The sequence below is a fragment of the Rhinoderma darwinii genome, chromosome 2, assembly GCF_050947455.1.
Source record: "Rhinoderma darwinii isolate aRhiDar2 chromosome 2, aRhiDar2.hap1, whole genome shotgun sequence".
NCBI lineage: Eukaryota > Metazoa > Chordata > Amphibia > Anura > Rhinodermatidae > Rhinoderma > Rhinoderma darwinii.
The window spans coordinates 275,611,143-275,633,773 of NC_134688.1; the positions used below are offsets into that span (position 1 = coordinate 275,611,143).

The 22,631-nt window shown below is 42.3% G+C and overlaps 1 protein-coding gene across 7 annotated transcripts in view; it reads right to left on the minus strand.

The window, feature by feature from the left end:
- THRAP3 (thyroid hormone receptor associated protein 3) overlaps nucleotides 1-22,631 on the minus strand; it is a 63,883-nt gene that overhangs the window by 34,853 nt on the left and 6,399 nt on the right. For 6 of the 7 annotated variants that reach the window (XM_075853281.1, XM_075853278.1, XM_075853277.1 and 3 more), the window contains exon 2: nucleotides 19,586-19,651. The gene's annotated coding sequence lies outside the window, so the exon portion shown is untranslated. Of the gene's footprint in view, nucleotides 1-8,015; nucleotides 8,094-19,585; nucleotides 19,652-22,631 lie in introns of those variants that run through there. The other variant, XM_075853279.1, reaches the window with a different exon arrangement.

Here is a 22,631-nt window from a genome sequence, read left to right on the forward strand (position 1 = left end):
GTAAACCAATATGTGGTCATAAACTGCTGTTTGGGCACACACATGGCAGGGCTCTGAAAAAAAAAAAAAAAAAAAGGAGCACCATTTGGAGCTCAAATTTTGCTGGAATGGTTTTCGGGTGAAATGTTGCATTTGCAAAGCCCCTGTGGGACCAAAATAGAGAGAGCCCCCCAAAAGTGACCCCATTTGGCAAACTACAACCCTCAATCTATATAGGGGTATAGAGAGCATTTAAGACCTAACAGGTCCTTTGCAGAACTTATTGGAATTAGGCCGTGAAAATGAAAACCTAATTTTTTTCCCCACTAAATTGTAGAATTTTCATTTTTACAAGGGATAAAAGGAGAAAAAAATAAAAATCATTTGTAAGGCAAATCTCTCCAGAGAACGACAATACCCCATATGTGATTTTAAACTGCTGTTCGGACACAAGGCAGGGCTCAAAGTCAGTAGAGCTATGTTGCAGGATTGTTTTTTTAGGCACCATGTCACATTTGCAGAACCCCTGAGGTACGAGTACAGTAGAAACCCCTGAGAATTGACTCAATTTTGAAAATTACACCCCTCAGGATATTCATCTAGGGGTGTAGTGAGCATTTTGACCCAACAGATGTTTCCTAGATTTTATTCGAAATAGGCAGTGAAAATGTAAAATTTTATTTTTTCCAAAAAAGTCTAGATTTAGCTCCCAATTTTTCCTTTTAAAGGGAATGTGTTGCCAGAAAAACATGTTTTTTTTTTAAAAATTAAACATTTAGTGTGTGGGTGATTAAACATTGTTCAAATTTGTTTTATTTTTTTCGCGAGTCAGGAAATATTATAAATTTTTTCTAATTTAGAATACTACCCATTTTTGGTCACTAGATGGAGCTAGTTCCCAAAATTGCAGCATTGCAACATTGGGTTAAAAGCCCTCGCTCTAGTGAGCTCTCAGCATCCCCCCCTCCTTTATCCTGGCTAGTGCCGGGATAAACGAGGGGTTTGAAAGGTTTAACCTCCTACACTGTGTGTCGCCATTTTTTGAGGTAACCCACAGTGTAGTAGGTTTACATACAGTAGTAAACACACACACAAACACTAACATACATTGAAATCTCTTACCTGCTCCTGCCGCCGCGGCTCCCTCCGGCCCGTCCGCTCCGTTTGCTGCCGCTGTTCCATGTGCACAAGTCCGGAAGCCGCGACCGGAAGTAGTAATATTACTGTCCGGCCGCGACTTCCGGTCCACAGGAAAATGGCGCCGGACGGCGCCAATTTCGAATAGGACTGTGTGGGAGCGGCGCATGCGCAGTTCCCACACAGACGCCGTACACGGCAGTCAATGGGACGGGAGCCGTTCGCAGTCCCTATGGGACTGTGGCTGCCGTATTCCATGTCTGTGTGTGTCGTTAATCGACACACACAGAAATGGAACAAAAAATGGCAGCCCCCATAGGGAAGAAAAAGTGTAAAAATAAGAAACAGTAAAACACAAACACACAAATGAATATAAACGCTTTTATTAAAGCACTAACATCTTTAACATATAAAAAAATTATTTGTGATGACACTGTTCCTTTAACAAGGGGAAAGTAGGAGAAAAAAAAAAAAAAAAAAAATAACACCCCAAAATACATGTGGTCGTAAACTGCTGTTTGGGTACATTGCAGGGCTCCGAAAATGAGGGCCATTTGGAGCTCACATTTTTCTAGACTGCTGTTCGAGCACCATGCCACATTTATAAAGCCAATGAGGTACCAGAGCACAGTGGAAACCCAAAAGAAGCAACCCCATTTTGGGAACTAAACCCTCAAGGCATTTATCATTTGCCTGGACAAATGACAGGGCTCAGAAGTGAAAGAGCACCATGACCATTTGAGTCATATTTTGGAGATTTTCACAGCATTGGCCCATAATTGCAGGACTCCGAGGTCAAAGAGTGAAACAAACCCCCCCCCCCCCCCCCCCCAAGGAGTGACGCGATATAGAAAACTACACCACTCAAGGCATTTATCAAGAAGGAATTTATGCGCAGCAGATAGTGCAATTTTCCACTGATATGCCATTTTAGTACATAATATGTGGTGCCCAGTTTGTGCCACTGAAGACAAATATCTCAAACTGCTAAGCGGGTTCTCCCTGGTATGGGATGCCATATATGTGGATGTAAACGGACATTTGGGCACACTGTAGGGTTCAGAAGGGAGGGAGAGCCACTTGGTTTTTGGAGCGCAGATGTTGCTTGGTAGTATTTCTCGGTTTGGCGTTTTGCTGGTATTTCAGTTTATAATGTAGGGGGATAAGTAAGCTGTGCGGAGTTCATTAAGGCATAATAAGAGGGTATAATAATGTAGTAAATAAATAATTCATAGAAGTGTGGCCAGTGTCACACTGATGAATGGTGCCCAATCTTATCCACCATAACGTTTTCGTCAACGGAGCTGTGTGAGGGCTTATTTCTTGCAGGACAATCTGTAGATTTCATTGGTACCATTTTGGGGTACATAAGACTTTTTGATCACTTTTTAAAAAAAAATTTAGAAGTAAAGTAACCAAAATTCAGAAATACTGGTATTGTTTCTTTATGTTTTTTTTTGGCATTCACCAAGCACTATAAATGAGATTGACTTTATTCTGCGGTTCGATACCATATGTATATATTTTTTTATTGTTTTACAGCGTTACCACACAAAAAAATTAACGACTTTATTTTTTAAATAGTGTACTTTGTGCCACCATATTCTAAGAGTCATAACTTTTTTTAATTATTGCATCGCCGAAACTGCGTAAGGGCTTCTGAGCCTGCTCCATCACCGTCAAGTACAGTTACATGACAATGCACTAAACGCCTGGGCAGCAGCAGCATAATAGTACTTGACATGTCGCCAAGGCCTTCAGGCTCCAATAAATGTTCTAGGTTTGACTGTCCCAGTCCCCAAACTAGTAAATATTAACTTATCATTACGTGATATTTCTTGTAAAATATATTAAAAAAGGCTTCCCCAATCAGGAGCCCCATTTATTAGACAGTGGAGGAACCAGAATATCCACGCATTACACCATTGATTTAAAGAGGCTCTGTCACCAGATTTTGCAACCCCTATCTGCTATTGCAGCAGATAGGCGCTGCAATGTAGATTACAGTAACGTTTTTATTTTAAAAAAACGAGCATTTTTGGCCAAGTTATGACCATTTTTGTAGTTATGCAAATGAGGCTTGCAAAAGTCCAAGTGGGTGTGTTTAAAAGTACAAGTCCAAGTGGGCGTGTATTATGTGCGTACATCGGGGCGTTTTTAATACTTTCACTAGCTGGGCGCTCTGATGAGAAGTAACATCCTCTTCTCTTCAGAACGCCCAGCTTGTGACAGTGCAGATCTGTGACGTCACTCACAGGTCCTGCATCGTGACGGCCACATCGGCACCAGAGGCTACAGCTGATTCTGCAGCAGCATCAGCGTTTGCAGGTAAGTCGATCTTAGATAGGGGTTGCAAAATCTGGTGACAGAGCCTCTTTAAATGAGAACTATGCAGATTTTGATGCGGAAACAGGTGTGCTGATCTTGGTGTGTTTAACCCCTTAGTGACCAGCCTATTTTAAACCTTGATGACCAAGTTATTTGTTACGTTTTTCCATCGCTGCATTCCAAGAGTTAGATTTTGGAGTACATCTAAATTTATTGATGAACTTTTATTAACTTTTTTTGGGGCGTAATGGAAAAAAACACAGCAATTTCGCGGGTGATGACCCTTTATTGAGCGGGTTGTTATGATTGCAACAATACCAAATTTATATAGCTTTCTTATGTTTTACTACTTTTACACAGTAAAAACTTTTTTTTCTCAAAATTATGTGTTTTTGTGTCTCCATATTTGAAGAGCCATACCTTTTTTATTTTTCCGCCGATGCAGCTGTATGAGTTTTTTTTTTTTTTGCGGGACAACTTGTAGTTTTTATCGGTACCATTTTGGAGTACATGCGACTTTTTGATCACCTTTTATCACATGATTTTTGAAGGCAGGATGAACATAAAACAGCAATTCTGGCATTGTTTTTATTTTTAATTTTATTTTTTTACAGCGTTTGTCGAGCGGCTTAAATAACACAATAGCTTTATAGTTTGTGTCCTTATGGACGCAGCCTTTTTTTTTTTCATAATAAAGCATTTTGTAAGGGGAAAGTGTGTTTTTTTTATTTTTTCACTTCTTTATTAATAATTTTATTACACTTTCATTTTACTTTTTCTACTAGTCCCACTAGTGGACTTCACTATGCGATCGTCCGATCACTTTTAGGGTATGTTCACACGCTTAACCAAAAACGTCTGAAAATACGGAGCTGTTTTCAAGGGAAACCAGCTCCTGATTTTCCAACGTTTATTAAGCCACTCGCGGTTTTCGCGGCCGTTTTCAATAGAGTATGAAAAACGGCTCCAAAAACGTCCCAAGAAGTGACCTGCGGCCGTTTTGAAAAATGGTCACGTAAAAAAAAAAACGGCCCGTTGGAACAGGATGCCGTTTTTCCAATTGAAATCAATGGGCAGATGTTTGGAGCTGTTCTGCTTCTTATTTTCCAGTCCGAAAAACGGACGAAAATAAGTCGTGTGAATATAACCTTATAACACACTGCAATACTTCTGTATTGCAGTTTATTACTGCCTGTCCATTTACAACGGACAGGCATCTGCTAGGTCATGCCTGAGGCATGGCCTAGCAGGCATCCACTTTACTAGGCCCCCAGCTGCCATAGAAGACACTGGCACCCTGCAATCTCATAGCATGGTGCCAGTAGGGCCAGTAGGGTGAGAGCTCCCTCCCTCTCTCCAAAACCACTAAAGCCCAGTTCACACAGAGTTTTTTTTGACACTGACGCGGAAACCGTGCCGAAAAACGGCCGAAAATGCCTCCCATTGATTTCAATGGGAGGCGGGCATGTTTTTTCCCCGCGAGCGGTAAAAACGCTTGTGAGAAAATGCCGCGACATGCCCTATCCTCGGGCCTTTACGCCTCTGACCTCCCATTGACCTCAACGAAAGGCAGAGAAAGTGTATTTAGCGGCGTTTTTGCCAGTGGCGCTCAACGGGCACGAGCGAAAAACGCGGCAAATGGCTGCAAAAAACTGTGTGAACTCAGCCTTAGATGCTGCACTCGCTATTGAGCACCGCATCTAAGGGGTTAAACGGGCAGATTTCGATCCGCCTGCTCGAGCAGCGCCGCCCCAAGTTACATCTGGTAGCCGAGAACGGAGTTTTAACTGGTCCCGACCCCGCAGATTTATTCTGATGCAGCGCCGTGAAAAGGCGTTTGCATCAGAATAAAGCCCGTTAGTGGCCGCCGTGAAAAGGCATATTGGCGGTCACTATAGGGTTAATAGACTTGTCAGAAACAATTGTGATGAAAAACGCAAGAGAAATCAACATGCTGTGGATTTTAAAACCAATGGCGAATTTGCATGTGGGAAAATTCTGCAACGTGTGGATGAGATTACTTGAAATCTAATTTACTTTGCTGGTACTGTATTATGCTGCAAAATTGCAGCAGGAAAATCTGTGTGGCAAACTCGCACGTAATACGCATCATGCGGTTTTAGGATGAAATCCAAAAATATAAAAAAGTTCAAATCTGCCCCCCTTTTTCTTTTTAATAAGAGGAACAACTTGGCTTCTGCTTCAGATATTCCACATTATATTGCAACGAAGAAAAAACAAATCTCGGACGGATTATCACACTTTCTAAGAGAACAATTGCAATTTTTACGGGTTTTTTTTGTTTGCAAATTTAGGAGTGACTAATGAGATCTTTTGGAGCACCAGGCTTTTCATCCTTAATATCTATGAGTAACCCAGAAGTGGAACAGAAACAATAAAACGCCACGTCAGCCACACTGCAAATATCTATTTATTTTTTAGGTTCTTGCTCCCTAGAGTTCAGCTGGCAAGCTTTAAAAAAAAGGCAGGTGAAAGACTAAAACCTGTTTATCACTTGGATACCGTAGAGACGTTGGCACCCACCTGGGGACATAGGGTGGAACAAACAACCTGAGGGGGACATAGTATTCCTGGATCATATCCAACAAACCGTGAAAAGCCACGTCAGTAAAGAGACATTACAGCCAAAACACAAATCAGGCATATGACTAACTTACATAATTACTGCAGTGTGTTAACCGACATAAAGGGTTAACAGAATTCATCAGCAGGACAATGATGTTTGTCCGGTTCAAGTAAAACAATGCAAAGAAGTTTCCACATGATCTAAAGCCTTAATATATTATATGTTAACCCTTTCCCGTCGCTCCACCAGCGATTTACGTCAGGAAAGGGTATATAAATATGGCGCCCACTCGGAAGCAGAGCGGCGCCATAGCCGCCGGGTCTTTGCGGTGTAAAATTTCTGATCGCAAGCATTTCACCCCTCAGATGCCGGTGTCAGATGTGACTACTGCCCCTTTCACTTTGGGGCCGGTCACCAGCTCCCGTGCGGCGAGATTGCGGGAGTCTTTGTATTCCTCTAGCAGCTGGGAGCCTTCTGGACGCTCCCAGCCCTGCTATAGGAAGATTGCTATTGAGACCTGCCTAGGGCAGGTCTCAATAGCAATGCACTGATTTATCCATAGACTGCAATACTTCAGTTTGTGGCATAAGTGATCGCAGGTTCGAGACACCTAAGGGGGGGCTAAATAAAAAAAAGTTTAAATAAAATAAAAATATAAAAAATTCAAAAGCACTCATAAAAATAAAACAAAAAACAAGCAGCACATTAGGTGTGCCCGCTTCCCAAAATGCCCAAACTATAAAAATGTTTATCCAATACGGTGAACATCGTAGCAGGGAAAAAAAGGTAAAAATGGCCGAATCAGGTTTTTTTTTTGCCACTTCAACCCCCCCCCCAAAAAAAAATTGAATAAAAAGTGATTGAAATGCCGACATTCTCCAAAAAGGTATGAATAAAAACTACATCTTTCTATGCACAAAAAAGACATCTTACGCAAAATCCAAATGTTACGGGGTTCACAATCTGGCGATGCAAAAAAAAAAACAAAAAACAATTCTTTCAATTGTTATTTTTTTTTAGAGGTACTAAAGCGTTAAAACTGTATCAATTTGGTATCAACGTGATTGCACTCACGCGCAGAATAAAAGGTAATGTGACACTTTTACCGTAAAGTGAACACCGTAAAAACTAAACCCATAAGAAAAATGGCGGAACTGCTGTTTTTTTCCAATTCCACCCCATTCTGAATTTTTTTTTACAGCTTCCAAGTACATCACACACAATATTAAACAGCACCATCAGAAAGTACAATTTGTCCCTTAAAAATTAAGCCCTCATATGACTGTCAACGAAAATAAAAAAAGTTGGAAGGCGGTGGGGGGGAACTTAAGGATAAAAACTAAAATTAGTCTAGTCCTGAAAGGGTTAAGCAGTTTTTAACCTGGGGCTTTTCGGACATGGGAAGAAATTAATAGCGCTAAAATTGTTAGTACACCGAGGTGTAGCTATCTGAATAGATTAGACGTATAATAAAATAAAAAGGAATATCTGCAATAGTCAGAAGTGCATAATCTATTCTGACTACACACACACGCGCTTGCACAAGTACAACCTCAAAACTCCTTGAAATGCTGTCTCATCATGAGAATACAAAGTGCAGTGAGTTACAAATGGAAAAGGAAAGACTTTAGCAGGGAAGGACGTGAGGAATCTATAGTACTCAGTGGAATGTATGCGTTTCCTGAATTTGTAGGATAAAGGCAGGAGATGTGATTAGAGCTTGCACACGAGCCAGTAACTTAAGAAAAAACAATTTTACACGGTTTTACTATGGACACACACAGCTTGAGAACACATATACGGACTGTGCTTGTGGCCAGGGCTCAAGCAAATCCAATTTTGGTAGTAAGGAAATGTTCGTAAGTATTTAAAAGCATAACTAGTAGAGGAGTCTAACTCTAGAGTAGAGTAAAAATTCAGAGTGAAGAAATATACACATTATATATAAAGCAGATCAGAAGCAAGAAAACATCCCATAACTTACAGTGACCATAGAAGCAGGAGTGAGGAGAGATCCTCGCTAGCACAACCAGAAAGGTCAAATTTCCTTCCTGGTTTCGTCTACAAAACAGTTTTGTAAATCTGCAGAATTAAAACTCCACCCAGCTATATCTATTAAAGTGATAACCCAGCTTGGAGTTTATCCTCGATGGGGCATTACAATACAAAGAAAGTTAGCAATTATTTAGGATGGTGGGGGGGGGGGGGGGGGACACAAAAAATACAGGGATGGCTTAGGCCTCATTCACACGGCAGGGTTTCCCGGCCGGGTGCCGGCCGTTCATAAACCGGCCGGCACCCGGCTGCATTAGGAATAATAGACCCCTAATGGGGCTATTCACACGGCCGATTTTTTGACGGCCGGAAAAACCGGCCGTCAAAAAATAGGACATGCTCTATCTTCGCCCGGGTACCCGGCCCCCATAGAAGTCTATGGGGCCGGGTAATACACGGCCATCACCGTGATGTGTCCCGAGTGATGGCCGGGTTTTCCGGAGCCTGCGCTCTATCTCCTCCTCCTCCTCCTCCTCACAGCGCTGGCTCTCTTCCCCTGCTTGAAAAGCACCCTGGCCCGGCGACACCTTCGATGGCGCCGCTAGCAGCTGCTACTACTACTGCAGCGACGCCACTATAGCAGAGCAGGGAGGTATCTCCCCGCTCTGCTATGTGCTAGCCGCACTTTAGCTCCTTGAAGGAGCGGAATCCCCGTGTTTTCGGGGATTCCGCTCCTGGACAGAGCGCTTGATGTCTCTGTCCATATCTGGGCAGTGACATCAGGGGAAACTCCTGAAGCGGAATCCCCGAACACATGGGGATTCCCCTTCAGGAGTTGCCGCTGATGTCACTGTCCGGATCTGCCCGGCACGGATGCAAAACCGAATGCAAACCGGCCGGGCAAAATGGCCGATTTTACCGGCCGACACTCGGGAACGACCCGGTCGTGTGAATCCCGCCTTAGGATTTAAAAAATAAAAGTGTCCTCTGACGATAAAGGCTTGGGCTTAGTTAAAGAGGCTGTCACCCGATTATAAATGCCCTATCTCCTACATAATGTGATCAGTGCTGTAATGTAGATAAGTGTTTTTATTTTGAAAAACTATTATTTTTGAGCAAGTTAGGAACAATTTTAGATGTACTGGGCGTGTTTTTACTTTTGACCAAGTGGGTGCTGTACAGAAGTGTATGAGGCGGACCAATCAGCGTCATACACTTCTCATTGTTCCAGCCCAGCTTCTTTCACTGCACAATCACGCTGTAAAAATGGGCTGGAACAATGAGAAGTGTGACGCTGATTGGTCACGGATTGGTCAGCGTCATACACTTCTCTTTACAACGCCCAGTTGGTAAAAAGTAAAAACATGCCCATTTGGTCATTAAGAAACTAATTAGCATAAATCTAAAATTGCTCATAACTTGCTCAAAAATGATTGTTTTTCAAAATAAAAACCACTGTCCCCTACATTACAGCGCCGATCAGATTATGTAGGAGATAGGGCACTCATAATCTGGTGACAGAGCCTCTTTAAGTTGCTACAGCAATAGAAGGTGATCCATGTTATACTCTTTCTCTATAGCTGCGTGGCTCACAAGGGAAAATGAGAAATTGCCTGGCAGCCAAAGAGAAGTGTATGTCATTTTATGCTCAACTCAATCCCCATAAATGTCCTTTTTCATCTGGTTAGTATAACATTTAGGGGAAAACTTCTAAATGTATTTACTTTGTTATTTTACCTGCAAAAACTGCGCTGACATCGAGAAATGCAAAAGCTTGCAAATTCCCAGCACGGGTATGTTCACACGCACTGTTTTCAGACATAATTCGGGCGTTTTACGCCTGAAAAAACGGCTCCATTACGTCTACAAACATCTACCCATTGCTTTCAATGGGAATTACGACGTTCTGTTCCTTTATTTTACACGTTACTGTCAAATAAGACGGCTCGTCAAAAGAAGTGCCAGACATTTCTTGGAGTTTTTCATTGACTCCATTGAAAAACCGCTCCAAAAACAGTCGTAAAAAACGCGAGTTGTTTAAAAACCGTCTGAAAATCAGGAGCTGTTTTCGCCTGAACACTGCTCCGTATTTTCAGACGTTTTTTGCTCACTGCGTGTGAACATACCCTTATACCCCATGCTGTTGATTTTTAGCACCTCGGCCACACCACACAGATCCCAAACTGTCCTTTTCAGTGGATACCTATTGCATTATTTTTATTTTTTAAAGGAAAGTTCGATGTGCAGGATAAAGCTACTTTTTGGAGAAAGGGAAGAGGAGAATATTCTATGTTGATCTAAGATCAGAAGAATCACAGGGGTCCGGGTAATATGGCCCCAATACTGACGTTAAAATGCTTATTACGACTGTCTTAAAGCGGAACTAAACAACCTCACCATACCAAGTATAAGGTTTTGAACACATTTGGTTTCTGACCAAAAAGCAATGGGGGTATTCCATTGTTGAATCCCATGAAGCTATATTAACCCCTTCCCCCTGCTGGCATTCTGGGCCCTAATGTCCAAGCCATTTTTTAGATTTTTCCATTGTCACATTCGAAGAGCTGTAACTTTTTTATTTTTGCGTCGGCATAGCTGTATAAGGTCTTGTTTTTTGCGGGACGACTTGCAGTTTTTATTGGTACCATTTGAGAGTAGATGCGACTTTTTGATCACTTTCTATCACATTTTTTTTAAGTCAGGAGTAACAGAAAACAGCAATTTTTCCATTGTTTTTTATTTTATTTTTTACGGCGTTCACAGTGCGGGTTAAATAATGTAACAGCTTTATAGTCGGGGTCGTTACGGACGCGGCGATACCAAATATGTGTAACTTTTTTGCTTTATTGTAGTTTTTTTTAATAGTAAAGCATTTTGTAAGGGAAAAAGCTGGGTTTTTCATTTTTTTTTTTTCACTTTTTTTTAAAATTAACTTTATTAAACTTTTTTACTTTTTTACTAGTCCCACTAGGGGACTTCCCTATCCTCCGATCGCTATTATAATACACTGCAATACTTTTGTATTGCAGTGTATTACTGCCTGTCCGTTTAAAACGGACAGGCATCTGCTAGGTCATGCCTGCGGCATGATCTAGCAGGCATTCGCTGCAGGCAGACCTGGGGGTCTTTATTAGACCCCCGGCTGCCATAGAAGACACAGTGACGCCGGGTGTCAGTGAGATGAGAGGGAGCTCCCTCCCTCTCTCCAAAACCATTCAGATGCGGTGCTCGCTATTGTGCACCGCATCTGAAGGGTTAAACAGGTGAGATCGATACTAATATCGATCTCACCCGGCAGAGCAGGGACGCCCCCAGCCCTCAGCTGCTTCTGGCAGCTGAGAGCAGGGAGATTTCACGGCTCCCTGCTCTGTTTACTTTATTCTACAGCAGCGACGTAGTTTGGCGGCGCTCTAGAATAAAGCCCACTAATGACCGCCGTAAAAAGACGTATCGGCGGTCATTAAGGGGTTAAAGGAACAGTGTCATCACAAAAAAAAAAATTCATATGTTAAAGATGTTAGTGCTTTATTAAAAACGTTTATATTTATTTGTGTGTTTGTGTTTTACTTTTTCTTATTTTTACACTTTTTCTTCCCTATGGGGGCTGCCATTTTTTGTTCCATTTCTGTATGTGTCGATTAACGACACATACAGACATGGAATACGGCAGCCACAGTCCCATAGGGACTGCGAACGGCTCCCGTCCCATCCACTTCTGTGTACGCCGTCTGTGTGGGAACTGCGCATGCGCCGCTCCCACACAGTCCAATTTGAAATTGGCGCCGTCCGGCGCCATTTTCCTGTGGACCGGAAGTCGCGGCCGGACAGTAAGATTACTACTTCCGGTCGCGGCTTCCGGACTTGTGCACTTGTACCAGCGGCAGCAGACGGAGCGGACGGGCCGGAGGGAGCCGCGGCGGCAGGAGCAGGTAAGAGATTTCAATGTATGTTCGTGTTTGTGTACGTTTACTACTGTATGTTAACCTTCTACACTGTGTGTTAGCTCAAAAAATGGCAACACACAGTGTAGGAGGTTAGACCGTTCAAACCCCTCGTTTATCCCGGCACTAGCCAGGATAAAGGAGGGGGGGATGCTGAGAGCTCACTAGAGCGAGGGCTTTTTACCCAATTTTGCAATGCTGCAATTTTGGGAATAGCTCCATCTAGTGACCAGCAATGGGAAATATTATAAATTAGAATCTAATTTATAATATTTCCTGACTCGTGAAAAAAATAAAAAAAATTTGAACAATGTTTAATCACCTACACACTAAATGTTTAATAAAAAAAAAAAATACATGTTTTTCTGGCAACACATTCCCTTTAAGTACCTGCATAGGAATTTTAGGATGACTGAGATACAGCACACTGTATTGTACTGGTAAGGGGCAACAAGTGCCCCACAATCATTTTTCACTGGGTTACACCTGCATGTATACCCCCCATCAAATAGTCAGCTACCTGTATGCATGAGACTTGTTATTTCAAATTAACCTGTAATGTTCTATATTGTATGGAGAAAACGATTGCCAGCTAAAAAGTATTCACAACTGAATCTCTCCACACAACTACTGCGATGTACAGAATGTCACAATAAGGCTATGTTCACACCTGTTTTCCATTTTTCTGCTTCGTCTAAATACGGACCAGAATACGGACGTGTGCATAAGGCATAAATCTATCAAATAAATGTGTATTCTGGCAATTGTGCCGGAAGGAAAATGATGAACTGCTTCGTAAATCATAAATGCTGGACATTCTTACAGTTCACGTCAACTTGTACGCTGTAACTCGGCAAACTTGAAATTCAGCACCACGCTCCATTGCTTGGAGATATGGTTAAACTTTGTTATAAATTCCACATTTCTGTTACGTGAAGTATATTGTTAACATTAACTGTAAAGTATACAATGCATTTTGTTTGATCAAAACCCGGACTGGATCCTTCGGCAGAGGTTACACAATGGGGCACATTTACAGAAGGCCTGCTCACACCTTCGTCAGTGTCCCCATGGCATTGCTCCTTCAGGTTTCCGTGGTTTTACTGGTTTACGGTATTTTGGGCCACATCTGTGGTGGTGCCTCCAATGTCGATGGGAACAGACCCTAATGCTTTCTAAGCTTTGGACAGTGAAAACTTAGACAAGACAGTCAGAAGATGCACCAAATTGATCAAAAACTGTTACATTTGGCACACCTAGCCAGACATGTTAGACACTTCACTCTTCCTAAAGCCACTTTTTGGTTGACTTAGTTTACACCAGTTGGCGCAAATATTGGCACGCTCACATCTAAGTTTATGAACGTCGATGTAATTGTAAGGCTGGGTTCACACACCCTATTTACGGACGTAATTTGGGCGTTTTAACCTCGAATTACGTCCGAAAACAGGGCTCCAAAGCGTCGGCAAACATCTGCCCATTCATTTGAATGGGCTTTACGATGTTCTGTGCCGACGGTCATTTTTTTTGTAAAAAAAGACGCCCGCGTCAAAGAAGTGCCTGACACTTCTTGGGACGTAATTGGAGCAGTTTTCCATTGACTCCATAGAAAAACAGCTCCAATTATGTCCATAATGGACGCTGCGAAATACGCCTGCACATGCCATTACGTCTGAAATTCAGGAGCTGTTTTCTCCTGAAAACAGCTCCGTAATTTCAGCCTTAATCTACGCTGCCGTGTGAACATACCCTTATTAGCTTGATCCTACGTGACCAGCCTTCACCGAAGCAGTCAGTTCAGCTAACTTGACTAAAATCGGTTTAGATGGCAGGACACAGCTTCTATGAATACGGGATAGATAGAAGCTGTAGCTTAAAAAAGTAAAACTATTTTTTTTTTTAAATTAAATTCCATTTAAAATTGGTTTGAAATTACTAAAAACATTGAGGAATTAAAAAAAATATTATTTTTTGTTCAAAGGTGTACATAGCCTTAAGGCTGGATCCCCATGTAGCCTAAATGCTGTGGAATTTCTGCAACAGAATTCTGTGCGGAAATTCCACCAGATTTTTTTTAGTAGCAGCAAAGTGAATAAGATGTAGCAAATCTCAGGCACAAGCTGCAGGGGAAAAAAAACCCACAGAAAAGTTGTGCGGAAAGCATTCCCGCAGCATGTCATTTAAAGAGGCTCTGTCACCACATTATAAGTGGCCTATATTGTACATGTGATCTGCGCTGTAATGTAGATTACAGCAGTGTTTTTTATTTAGAAAAACTATCATTTTTGACGGAGTGATGACCTATATTAGCTTTATGCTAATGAGTTTCTTAATGGACAATTGGGCGTGTTTTACTTTTTGGCCAAGTGGGCGTTGTGGAGAGGACCCTGATTGGTCAGTGTCATACACTTCTCCCCATACATTAGAACAGCACATAGCTACATAGCTATATCGCTATGTGCAGCTACATACACACACTATAACGTTACTGCAGTGTCCGGACAATGAATATACATTACCTCCAGCCAGGACGTAATGTCTATTCAGAATCCTTTAATTTTCAATTCTGAGCAGAAATGCCACCGAAAGCTGCAGGAAGCTCTGTAGTTTCCTTCTACACGCTGATACAGCCCCACATGACTTCTGCCTTCCTGTCTCCTGTTGTTGGTGTCGGCTCAACAACAATCAGGTGACTTAGTGGTGCTGGAACGGACTGCTCCTCTCAAACCAGCCCTCTCCTTAGTCCCGGCCACATACACAGCCTATCAGAGGCAAGGAATGGGCGGAGAATAAGCTGCACTAAGAAAAGCATGATGGGATATGTAGTTTATCAGCAAAAGCTGAATCACTAAGTCCCGGAAGTAGAGGAGAATTTGTGCCGCAATATCTCGTGTAGGTTAAATGGCACTAAAATAATTTTTTTCTTTTAGCAAATTATGTAGTACCATAAGAGAAATTATATACATGTGTTTTATTTTCTTCTTTTTGGGCCATCTGACACCTCCTTTAATGTCATTGTCCTACTGGAAGGTGAACCTCCATCCCAGTCTCAAATCTCTGGCAGACAAGCAGGTTTTCCTCAAGAATTGCCCTATATTTACCGCCATCCATCTTTCCTTCAACCCTGACCAGTTTTCCAGTCACTGACCATGAAAAGCATCCCCACAGCATGATACAGCCAACACCATACTTTACTGTGGAAATGGTGTTCCTGAGGTGATGGGTTTGCGCCACATGTAGAGTTTCCCACGATGGCCAAAAAGATCAATCACCCGACCAGAATACCTTCTTCCTTGTGACTTCTAAAGTTAATTGCTTTGACCAGACCTTATTTAGTAGTCTTTATCGCAAAGGGGTGAATACATATGCACTCAACTTTTCATAGTTTAGTAATATATATATATATATATATATATATATATATATATATATATATATACATACATACATACATACATACACACACATACATATATACACACACACAATTTTTTTAAACAATCTCATTTTTTTAAATTCCACTGTGACAATTTGGTCAGGTCTATCACATTAAAATTCCAACAAAACAAGAACGCCAAGAGGGTACATGTACCAAACCAAAAGCTGCATGCTAAAAACACAACAAAAAATAGTGTGTGAACTTAACCCCTTAGGGTATGTGCACACACACTAATTACGTCCGTAATTGACGGACGTATTTCGGCCGCAAGTCCCGGACCGAACACAGTGCAGGGAGCCGGGCTCCTAGCATCATACTTCTGTACGATGCTAGGAGTCCCTGCCTTTATGGAAAAAAATATGGATTTATTTTTTTACTGTACTTTTTATTAATAATCTTTATTTCACTTTGATGACTTATTTTATTAGTCCCACTAGGGGACTTTACTGTGCGATATTCCGATCGCTGCTATAATGCTCTGGTATACTTCGTATACCAGAGCATTATTGCCTGTCAGTGTAAATCTGACAGGCAATCTGTCAGGACGTGCCTCCGGCGCGTCCTAACAGGCATATGTCCAGGGCAGACCTGGGGGCTTTTATCAGGCCCCCGGCTGCCATGACACCCCATCGGAGACCCGCGATTGCATTCGCGGGCCGCCGATGGGTGACAGAGGGAGCGCACTCCCTCTGTAAACAAAGTTAAATGCCGCGGTCGCTATTGACGGCGGCATTTAACGGGTTAAACGGCCGCGATCGAAGTAAACGTCGATCGCGGGCGTTGGAGCAGGAGCTCAGCTGTCATCAGACAGCAGAGCCCCGGCACCAGCCTGCACGGGAGACCCGTGCAGGACTTAGACTAGGCTGACGTGAAAAAGCGTCAGCCTAGCCTAAAGCCCATTAGTGAATCAAGTGAAAAGGCGTATTAGTGGTCACTAAGGGGTTAAAGGAGTTGGCCAGGCAAAAAATATTTTCTAAAAAGTGTCCCCCAGCCATGGGTTGCCTTCCCTAAAACCCGCTACATACTTTCTAACCAGTTTCTGTTTGATCTCAATCGTCACTGCTGCTTTCTGTTTGTTTACATCCCTTGCTTTTGTTCCTGTCTTGTAACCCACTATACCCACGATCCCTTGCTGCATCTGAGACAGGTTACATCCCCCTTCCTCCCTCCAGAGCATCTCAGCTATTTGCATACTGCCACGTCAACAGGTCTTTCCCTGTTCTATTTACAGTCACCCAGCTCCCTGCACCGTCACACACACCCAGTAATAATCACACAGGGGGGATGGGGGTTATACACAGGGATGATGGCCCCATCATCCCTGTATTTATATAACCCCTGTAATAACTGTATATAGCATCAGGGGGGTGCAGACACCAGGGGGTGGCATGGGAGGAGACGGGCAGGCAGTGCGGGAACTCAGAGAAAGGAGGAGGGGGCGTGTACAAGCAGAGACTACGTTCCGCGTCTCTGCTCAGCCAGTACTTCCTGCTATGTAGAGACATGGCGTGTCATCAACTATTTTTACAGGCGGCAGGACCAGAAGAGACAGAGCTCTGAAGAGCTCATGAAACATACACCCGGCCCACTGCCTGTAACTGTAATGGATGACACGCCATGCCTTTAAAACACGGAACGTCACAGGAAATGAAAAATGTACTCTGGGTGCAGTCCCGCAGATCAGAGCAGGTAAACAGACATACTAGAAATTTTCTTAAATATGTCCAATTAAGTTAAAATATAAATAAAATTTATTCCTGGACAACCCCTTTAACCCCTTAATGACCATCCTATTTTGGACCTTAATGACCAGGCCATTTTTTAAGTTTTTCCATCGTCGCATTCCAAGAGCTATAACGTTTTTATTTTTGCGTCGACATAGCTGTATAAGGTCTTGTTTTTTGCGGGACAAGTTGTACTTTTCAATAGCACCATTTTGGGGGACATATTATTTATTGATTAACTTTTATTAACTTTTATTTGGGGGGGGGGGGGGGAATAGAAAAAAACCTGAAATTTCGCCACTCTTTTTCGCGTCTTAAATCTACGCCATTTACCGTGTGATATAAATAACACAATAACTTTATTCAGCGGGTTGTTACGATTGCAACAATACCAAATTTGTATAGTTTTTGTATGTTTTACTACTTTTACACAGTAAAAACGCTTTTTTTTTCAAAATTATTTGTTTTTGTGTCTCCATATTTGAAGAGCCGTAACGTTTTTATTTTTTCGCCGATGCGGTTGTAGGAGGGCTTTTTTTTTTGCGGGAAGACTTGTAGTTTTTATTGGTACCATTTTGTAGTAGATGCGACTTTTTGATCACTTTTTATGGAATTTTTTTTAAAGTCAGTATTCACAGAAAACAGCAATTTTTCCATAGTTTATTAATTTTTTTACGGCGTTCACCGTGCGGGTTAAATAATGTAATAGATTTAAAGTCGGGGTCGTTACGGACGCGGCGATACCAAATATGTGTAACTTTTTAACTTTATTTTGTTTTTTTAATAGTAAAGCATTTTGTGAGGGGAAAAGCTGGGTTTTTCATTTTTTTTAAAATTAACTTTATTAAACTTTTTTACTAGTCCCACTAGGGGACTATAATATGCGATTCTGTGATCGCATTTATAATACACTGCAATACTTTTGTATTGCAGTGTATTACTGCCTGTCCATTTAACACGGACAGGCATCTGCTAGGTCATGCCTGCGGCATGATCTAGCAGGCATTCACTCCAGGCAGACCTGGGGGCCTTTATTAGACCCCCGGCTGCCATTGGAGACACAGACACTCGGCGATCGTGTCTCCCTCCCTCTCTCCAAAACCACTCAGATGCGGTGCTCGCTACTGCGCACCGCATCTGAGGGGTTAAACGGGTGAGATTGATACTAATATCGATCTCACCCGGCAGAGCAGGGACGCTCCCAGCCCTCAGCTGCCTCTAGCAGCTGAGAGCACGGAGATTTGACAGCTCCCTGCTCTGTAAACTTATTCCAATGCCGCGACGTAAAAAGTCTATGGCATCGGAATAAGGCCCGTTAGTGACCGACGTAGAAACACGATGGGCCAGTCACTAACGGGTTAAGGAATATATAAAAGTACATTAACCAATTACATTAACCTATTAACAACATTAACCTATTTATGCATTTGATTCTGGAGTGTGCTATGGTTCAGTGTGCACCTACAATAATTTTCATTTTCGACTGTCATACTGGAGGATCCATCTTTAAAAGCAACATTTCATAATACATCTATCAGGTTCTATTCATGGTTAAAGCGTAGCTAAACTTTCGCAAAAAAAATAATAAATAAATAAATATTGAAACTGCTATTATGTCCCTTTATGTGAATACATTACTCCTAGGAATTGTTTTCACTTCAAAGTACCTTTTTTTCTTGTGAAACCGTCCACATTATTTTCTCACACTCCCTGATTCTGGCAGTTGCTAGGGGCGTGTCTTACTGTGTGTGATGTTATGATTTGTCTGTATTTTTCATGGGCAGTGAACTCTGAGGTATAACTACAATACTGTGAGCTTGCCCTCAGCTATGCACAGCACAACACATTATATATAGAGATGGAAATATCTCTGCACACTGCAGAAGAAAGCAATCAGAGTTTTTCTCACTTTCCCTGGCAAGTGCAGGGAAGTTAAGACAGGACGGCAGGGTGCTGGGGGGGGAGACGACGGGGGACGGAGCAGTCCTGATGCTATTTAGCAACTCAGATTACAGTGTGCCAAGACTCCATTGGGAAGGGGGAGAATCATCCAGGCAGTCTCTTCCATGCGCTCTGCTGCTGCAGGTTACGCTAAAGAGAAATGTGTAGTGTATAGAGGCAGAGAGACCTTCCTGACGTCACGATGGGGGCGTGCACATCTGACGTCACGATGGGGCCACCACCCATCCGTACTCATAGGCAGCAGAATCCGTACACTGATACATTCAAACGGTGTACGGATTTCTGCTAGCAACAGGAGAAACAAAGAAAAAAAGTGTCACGAGTGGCCATTTAACACACATAACAAAAAAAGAAGCCCAAATTCATTAATAAAGTATATTACAAAATATATTTATATTATACATGCTGCTAGAAAAGAAAAAGTTGACCAAACGTTTAGTTACGCTTTAAATAAAAGGAATTAACTTGAATAGGTTTGTGGTAGAAAATGTACCTTAAATAGAGTCAGAAAACAAAAACTTCTGAGAAGTTAATTCATGTAGAAGATAGACCTCTGAAGCTGTAAAGACAAAAAAAAAAGGATTGTAACAAAAGATATTAAATAAACGGCTTTATTTCTGCAGTTAGAATTTCTAAGAACTAGTTCATTTTAATTTTCACTTGATTTTTCGTTTTTGAGACTCACTTTTGTAGAATACCCATCTTTAAATTTTTTCCCATTATACAATAGTATATTCATCTGCTCAGATATACGTATATTACACACACACACACACACACACACACACACACACACACACACACAGGTGCAAAGACTGCATCTCTTCATAGCTTTGAAATATTAAGTGACATAAACTGACCAGTTTTCCTGATCTATTGAGTCAGCTGCCATGCTCTTGCTTTCTGCAAAATAACGCCCGCAGTGCGACTCTGAACTTGCTGAAATGGGATAAAACTTTCCACTGTGTATTTACAGTCCTGCACAACTAGCCAAGCTTTGAGTCGCAGTTGTCACAGAGCATTTTTACACCTCTTGATTAACCAGTTAGGGTATGTTCACACAGCAGCATCCGTTACGGCTGAAATTACGGTGCTGTTTTCAGGAGAAAACCGCACCGTAATTTCAGCCGTAATGGCACGTGCAGGCGTCTTTCGCTGCGTCCATTACGGACGTAATTGGAGCTGTTTTTCCATGGAGTCCATGGAAAACGGCTCCATTTACGTCTGAAGAAGTGACAGGCACTCCCTTGACGCGGGCGTCTTTTTTACGCGCTGCCTTTTGACAGCAGCGCGTAAAAAAAATGACCGTCGGCACAGAACATCGTAAGACCCCCTTCAAATGAATGGGCAGATGTTTGCCGACACTTTTGAGCCGCATTTTCGGACGCAATTCGGGGCTAAAATGCCCAAATTACGTCCGTAAATAGTGTGTGTGAACACAGCCTAAGTGACCGCCCCATAGTGTTTTTACGGCGGCCACTAACGGGCTTTATTCCGATGCAATAGCATTTTTACGGCGCTGCATCGGAATAAGTAAACAGAGCAGGGAGCGTTAAATCTCCCGGCTCTCAGCTACCAGAGGTAGCTGGGGGCATCCCTGCTCAAACGGGTGAGATCGACATCAGTATCGATCTCACCCGTTTAACCCTTCAGATACGGTGCTCAATAGATCCTGTCATTTACAGCGAGATCTCGCAAGATTACGCTTCTTCTTCTGTAACTACCACAGAAACAGTAACAAAGTGCAGAGATTGTGAATAGACATCCCGTGGAATGTCTATTCACTGTCTAAACACTTCAGTATTGTTAATGTGTTAGTATAAGACAGCACATAGCGATCTAACAGGATCCCTACGCGCTGCCTAAATGAATGGAGAGGAGTGCATGACGCTGATTGGTCAGCGTCATACACTCCTCTGTACAACGCCCACTTGGTCTAAAGTAAAAATACGCCCACTTGGGCATCAAGCAACTCATTAGCATAAATCTAAAATCGCTAATAAAGTGGTGAAAATAGATTGTTTTATTAAATAAAAAGCACTGCTGTCACCTACATTACAGCGCCCATCTCCTTATGTGGGAGATACGGCACTTATAATGTGGTGACAGAGCCTCTTTGAAAAAAACTGCAAGCAAAATTTTCAGTGTATCCTGCTTGTGGGAACATACTCTAAAGCTTCGTTCACATCTGCGTCAGGGCTCCGTTCTGCCGTTCCGTCGGTGCTTCCCGTCAGAACGGAACTCTGACTGAAACAAACGGAAATCATACGTTTCCGTTTGCACCACACCATTGATTTCAATGGTGACGGATCCGATGCAAATGGTTTCCGTTCGTCTCAGTTGTGCATGGGTTCCGTAGTTTTGACGGAGGCTATCCCATAGAATGACTGCGCTATTGCTTCCGTCAAAACCCTTGCACAAAAGGTGAAAAACGGAAACCATTGAAATCAATGGTGATGCAAACGGAAACCGATTGTTTCCGTTTGGATTCAGTTCTTGGTTTACCCTGACGGAAAGCTCAGACGGAACCCCTGAAAGGAGTCCTGACGCAGATGTGAACGAAGCCTAACTTTGTCCTTTAGTGATACTTTCAAATACCGCTGTATGGATAAAATAGAGTGAGGTTTTTAAATTCCATATTTCTTGAGCTGCCTGCTTGAACACAAACATTTTCTTTGGCTTCTACTCCTACTGACTGAAGATAGCAATGTTGGACAGCTGGGGCAAGCTGTAAACACCAGTTCAGGATGTATGTAACACCTGTTCAAACCAATACCTCCTGGGATAACCAAGACATAAGCTTGTATAAAAGGGAACCTGTCACATTGAAAATGCAGTCCAATCCGCAGGCAGCATGTTATAGAGCAATGATTGACAGCCTACACAGTATAACGCATGCATACAGAGATGGCTGTCAATCCCTGGATAGTCTTAATTATCTAAAAGGGTTATTCCAATCAAAGACATTTATAGCATATCTAGTGAACCCCATTTTGCAATCCAAAGCGGCAGCTGCAAAAATTGGCAAATGTCTGAATAATCATTTTATTTGCAATTCCCATTGTCTGGCTTTTTAACTAATATACTAGCTGATCTGTAAGGTGAATATTTCACTAATGTTATCTACAGAAGCCCTGTCACCAAAAGGTTCACTTTAAATTTCCTTGACGTTAGGTAGGGCTGGGCGATTAATAAAATGAATTCGATTAATTCACCTTTGAGGCCTCTGACGATTCTGTGCTTAGAGAGAATCTGTTTAATAATGGCGTAATGTCCTGCAGTACTGGAATGCAGCTGTTAGTCTACTACCTGGCAGAGCGCTAGTATAAGCTCTCACTTCGGGATTCTGTGGAATCTCCTGACATCACTGTTCATATATGAACAGTGATGTCAGGGACTTCTCCAAAGCGGGAGTCCTAGAGCAGAGACCTAGTATAGGCTCTGCTCCGGGACTCTGGGGAAGCCTCTGACATCACTGTCCATATATTAACAGTAATTTCAGGGACTTCCCCAGAGCTAGATTCCCTGCTCTCGGGATG